We start from the raw sequence: 5426 nt of genomic DNA on the forward strand, positions 1-5426 counted from the left end.
TGGAATGGCATCAATTCCAGTCGAATATTTACTTTAAGTAAAGCGGCCTTTAAACGCTAAATGTTTTGCACAAATGAGGTGGGGCGCATTTATAAAATTCATCATCTTATAAATTATTCCCAAGACATTTCACTAATTGTGCAAATAAAAATCTATCATGATATTTCATGCTCAATATGTAGAACAAAAATTAAAATTTTATTAGACAAATATATTGATCATATTCCACACGATTAATTCAATTACATTGAACATATTTTATCACAATAAGAAAGTTGACGTTGAGTCCAAGGACCGTGCACAATTTTATTGACCAAACATAACATATAAATCGTTAAATACACAGATTTTATTTTTATTTGAAAGCGAAATATTGTTCGTATATTGAATAACATTTTGAGCAATAAAAACTCACTCAATATATATGTAAAGTTTTTTACGCAAATATGGTCCAAAATCTACCGCAAATGATTTTCCATTTCCTAAAACATATTGTAGCATTATATTTGAACTTTGCACAAATATTAGTCTGGACAAAGAGAATATACCAAGAGGAGCAGAACGTTTAGCCTTTAACAAGGCTTTTGAAAAGCTCGACGACGGTTTTGGAGTAACTAGATCCGGTTTTTGTTGATTAGCTAAGGAGCGACGCCTTTTATTGGTTGAATTATGTCGGCCGCTTAATTTTGGTGATGGCAAAGGGTTGATCTCTGGGTTGACCGTAGACGTACAAAATAATTTTTAAGCAGACAACACGGTCACGTGAACAACCGGAACTATTTTTTCCAAATTGAGAGCCGGTTCTTATTTACAAAGTTTCTGCTCCTCTTGGTGTATTCTCTTTGGTCTGGATAACGTTGTATTTATACTTTTGAAATTTAATAACGGGCACCACGTTTTTTGCGCAAATTATCGAGCGTATAGGGTGCCCTGGATTTATACTAGAATCATCAGGCCGGTGGTCTTCTATGGAGCTCTTGTCTGGTGGTCCAGGGTTCGCCTTAAAACAGCCCAAGATGAACTACGCAAGCTTCAAAGGCTGGCGTGCATCGGCATCACGGGGTCCATGAGGACTACCCACACAGCCTCTCTGGAGATCCTTCTGAATATGCTTCCTCTCCACCTCTTTATTGAGGAGGGAGCTATTATGGGAGCCTGTAGGCTCAACAACCATGGTTGGTGGAAGCCCAAGCACTGGGACTTCAGTCACACTAAGCTCTTCAGTGAGTACAGCAGTCTCGAGCCATCACTTGCGATGGTCTCAGACAAATCTGTTGTATCATATCATTTTGACAAGCCCTTCAGCGTGCACTTTCCTAGTCGCACTGATTGGGAGACCACCCCAGTCCTTGGAACTGGGGGGAGACCGTCTGGTTTACGGACGGCTCGAAGACCGACTCTGGAGCTGGTGCCGGGGTCTACTGCTTGACCAAGAAGTTTGGTTTTTACGAGAGCCTCGGCAACTTTGCCAGTGTTTTCCAAGCGGAAATCATGGCCATTTGTTTATGTGCGGATTTCTGCATCAAGAAAAATTACCGCGGAAGGACGATTCAGATTTATTCGGATAGTCAGGCCGCCCTCATGGCACTGGATCAGTGCCTTGTTGACTCAAGACTAGTCCTCAGTTGTCTGGATTTGCTGGGTTCTCTGGCTGCCCACAACAAGGTTCAATTTCTGTGGGTGCCAGGACACTGCGGATACCTGGGCAATGAGAGGGCTGATATATATGCCAAAAGAGGGGCTGAGGCGAAGTTCTTCGGACCTGAGCCTGCGGTTCCCATCCCCCATGGCATAATTCGCCAAAGGATTCACTACCGGATGTCTGCACTTCAACTGCAGCTCTGGCTTGACATGGATGGACAGAGACAAGCCAAGGAATTTATCCTGGGTCCCTCCATTACTAGGGCAAAGGAACTGCTTGCCCTTACTAAAAGTAAAATTAGGCTGGTTACCAGTCTCCTCACTGGACTCTGCCGGCTGAATGGACAACTGCACTTACTAGGCATCGTCGATGACCCACTCTGTAGATTCTACCGGGAGGTAGACGAAACCTCCTCCCATATCCTCTGTTGCTGCGACTACCTCGCGGCCATGAGGTTTGAGCATTTTGACATGTATACTATGGAACCTAACCAGTTCTCTACTGTCTCGGCCAATCGGATTCTCCGATTCATCGAGGCGACAGGACTCTTCGCAGTCTAACCAGCTCGGGGCGCACAATATACCTTTGGTATCGGTGCTCGACGCGGCGACGCGTCACCCCCTTCAACAATACAATACAATAGGGTGCCCTTAATGTCTGCTTGAGTAACGATAACAGAGGTTAATTGATCGGTAGCCAAGCCATTAATATCGAAATTATATTTATTCCCCGAAAAAGCGTTGTCGGTCAATATCGTTGAGAAATGTTTAATGAAAGCCTGGGTCATTTCCTCATTATCGGTAACCAATCTATCGTCTATTTTTAAATAAATGGAATCAAGACCATCCTTTAAATTTCCTTTAACAAAACTCCAAAATTTCTTAGGGTGGGCAACAGCGTCCCTGCAAACCTTAGCTGCAAATGAACATCGGTCACGTGCAGACAAACGCTTAACTATAATGCGTTATTTGTTCACCTATTAGAAAACGCACAAAAATTTGAACTTTCCTCTAAGCCTTTGATCAAAACTGTTAATGTTGCAACGCAGTACTTTTCATTGCCCTTAAATATTATAAACAAGGCAAAAACAATAGAGAAATTTACTAATACCCATGCTAATAGCAAAGCTAATAATGATCAGAAACGCGAGAAAATAAGTTTTTCAACAAAAACTGCTTCTACTCACACAGACTTTTATAAATTTGAAGAAGTTCTTCTAAGTATTTAATTATCCTATCCTCTGCTAATAATCGAATAAAAAACTTTTTTTTGAGAAACAAATGGTCTTGAAAGGTTTTTTAAGCAAGTTACTAATTCTTCCACGTTTAGCATAATTGCAAACTAACCACCAACCAACCAGTGCACCACTTACCACTAGGCCTAGGTTTGGAGACGACGTCACGACGATTTTAAAGAAAGAAGAAAAATTGTTTGGCTGTCACCATGGCAACGAAATTACCCATGATTCCAAAAATATTTTTAACGCTGCCGCGGGAGGGTAAAATTTACTAAGCTTCCTTCTAGACTCCCTCCCCATTCACTCGGAGACATTGCCTTTGGCGAAAAAAAGCCTCGTAAATAATTTCGGTTCATGTATTTCTGGTGCAACGATATTCTTCAGTGTTAAATTTGGCATTAAGTGTATACGAATTGATTGATTGAAATGCATCAACCATAATACCCATAAAAGAAGCGAGTGACTTTTACCCGTTGCAAATATACAGATTTAACGAAAAGGATTGCGTTAATTTAAAGCATCGAGTTTGCCACAGCCAAACGGATCATCCGATATTTTAGGATCAAGAAACTGTAAGCGAGAGAATTATAAAATCTTATATACGATAAATTATTATACAGGGTTCGTACACAAACTGGAAAACCTGAAAAACCTGGAAAAGTGAGGGAATTTGAAAATAAGCCTAGAACGTCAGGGAAATTGAAAATAGGTCTAAAAGTCGGGGAATTTGAAAATATACCTTAAATTCTCAGGGAATTTGATAATAGGCCAAAATTATTCAGGGAAATTTGAAAATAGGCCTAATATAGTCAGGGAAATTTGCAGAATATGGTCAGGGAAAACCTGGAAAAGTCAGGGAATTTCAATTCAAAATGTTTGTACGAACCCTGTAATATACTTAAATTTCCGACGCTGGCTGTATGGGGCGACGCGGAAATTTAAAGATTAAATCATTTATTTATTATATAAAAACGTCTTGGTTTGGACCAAGGCCGAAAAAACAAACGATATGTGTGAGGTTTATCAATTGACTGAAGTTTCAGATATTGAAATTTTTTTCTAGTTCTTTTTATCCACTCAATCCTTAATCAATATTTAATTCAATCAACTGATTTTACTGTTAATCGATCTAGTCCCTCTAAATTAATTGAAAAAATTACAAGAACAATTAATTTCATGATAAAATGTTTTCGAAAATGTAATTGTTCTTGAAAAAGCGTAGATATGTAATTTTTTCAATTAATTTAGAGGGACTAGATCGATTAACAGTAAAATCAGTTGATTGAATTAAATATTGATTAAGGATTGAGTGGATAAAAAGAACTAGAAAAAAATTGCAATATCTGAAACTTCAGTCAATTGATAAACCTCACACATATCGTTTGTTTTTTCGGCCTTGGTCCAAACCAAGACGTTTTTATATAATATCTGTCACTTCAGTCTTACTGTAATTAAATTTTGAATAATTATGTTTGCTTTACCGTCATACATTTGCACTCTAAAATATAATGGTGCATTCAAACACCATATATGCTGTTTTTTCCAGTGCCATAAAAGACATCATTTAGGGTGTACTTTAACCCCATTTCTATGATCAATTCGCGCCATTTACTAATATTATTTGCAAGTATTAAGGAAATATTAAGCATTTATGCACCATTTACAGTGGCTTTTACCATCATTTTTAGACAATCTATTGAATTTCTAATATTACTTAGTTTAATGGTTTTAAAAGTAGGGAAAAAGTACGCTACCTATGTCACCTTATTAAACCAAGTGAAGTGAAATAATTGTTAAATATATATTATAACCACTACACCACAGACACGTGGTAAGTTCAAGTTTTCCAAGAGATCTAACTAATTATTACGTCCAATCAAGATGGTTAAAACATGTACCTGCCTGGGCTCAACCTGGGACTTTCCGCGTGTTAAGCGGACGTGATAACCACTACACCATAGATACGTGGTAATACTGAGTTTTCCAAGAGATCTAGCTAATTCTTTTGCCCAATCACGATGGTCAAAACATGTATCTACCAGGGCTCGAACCTGGGACCTTCCGCGTGTGAAGCGGACGTGATAACCACCACACTACAGATACGTAGTGACACTGAGTTTTCCAAGAGATATCTAGCTAATTATTATGTCCAATCACGATGGTCAAAGCCGTACTTCTGTAATTAAGTAAAATTAACATACTTAGACTTAATTGTTTTGATCAAGCTGGCCGATAGCACACCCTGAATACTTAATTGTTTATTTAAGATAATTCCGAAAAGTATCTTCGCTGTAGTTTTTAAGTTATCGGTGGGGAAAAATCACGAAAAACCCATGTTAATCTCCATAGGAAATTAGCAAAAGCGGGTGAATATTACTTTAACGTTACAAAACGGTATCAAGTCATATCTACAAGGGCCTACCGGCCCTGTAGAATTTGGACTAGTTACGTACAAGTAGGCCTTAGGCTTTTGTGGTACGGACGGAATGGTTTTGATTTTCGCATGAGAATAGTAAACAAATTAGAATTAAATGAACAGTGCATATA

General features: G+C 38.5%; 1 non-coding gene across 1 annotated transcript; it reads right to left on the reverse strand.

Annotated features, from left to right (window-relative positions):
* Window positions 1-4909: 4909 nt before the first annotated feature.
* TRNAV-CAC (transfer RNA valine (anticodon CAC)) lies at window positions 4910-4982 on the reverse strand. Its single transcript has one exon. It is a non-coding gene; the product is annotated as a tRNA-Val (tRNA).
* Between the last annotated feature and the right edge of the window lie 444 nt (window positions 4983-5426).

The sequence above is a fragment of the Phalangium opilio genome, unplaced genomic scaffold (genome assembly GCF_054372755.1).
Source record: "Phalangium opilio isolate 3A_F unplaced genomic scaffold, DU_Popi_V2 ptg000046l_1, whole genome shotgun sequence".
Taxonomy (NCBI): domain Eukaryota; kingdom Metazoa; phylum Arthropoda; class Arachnida; order Opiliones; family Phalangiidae; genus Phalangium; species Phalangium opilio.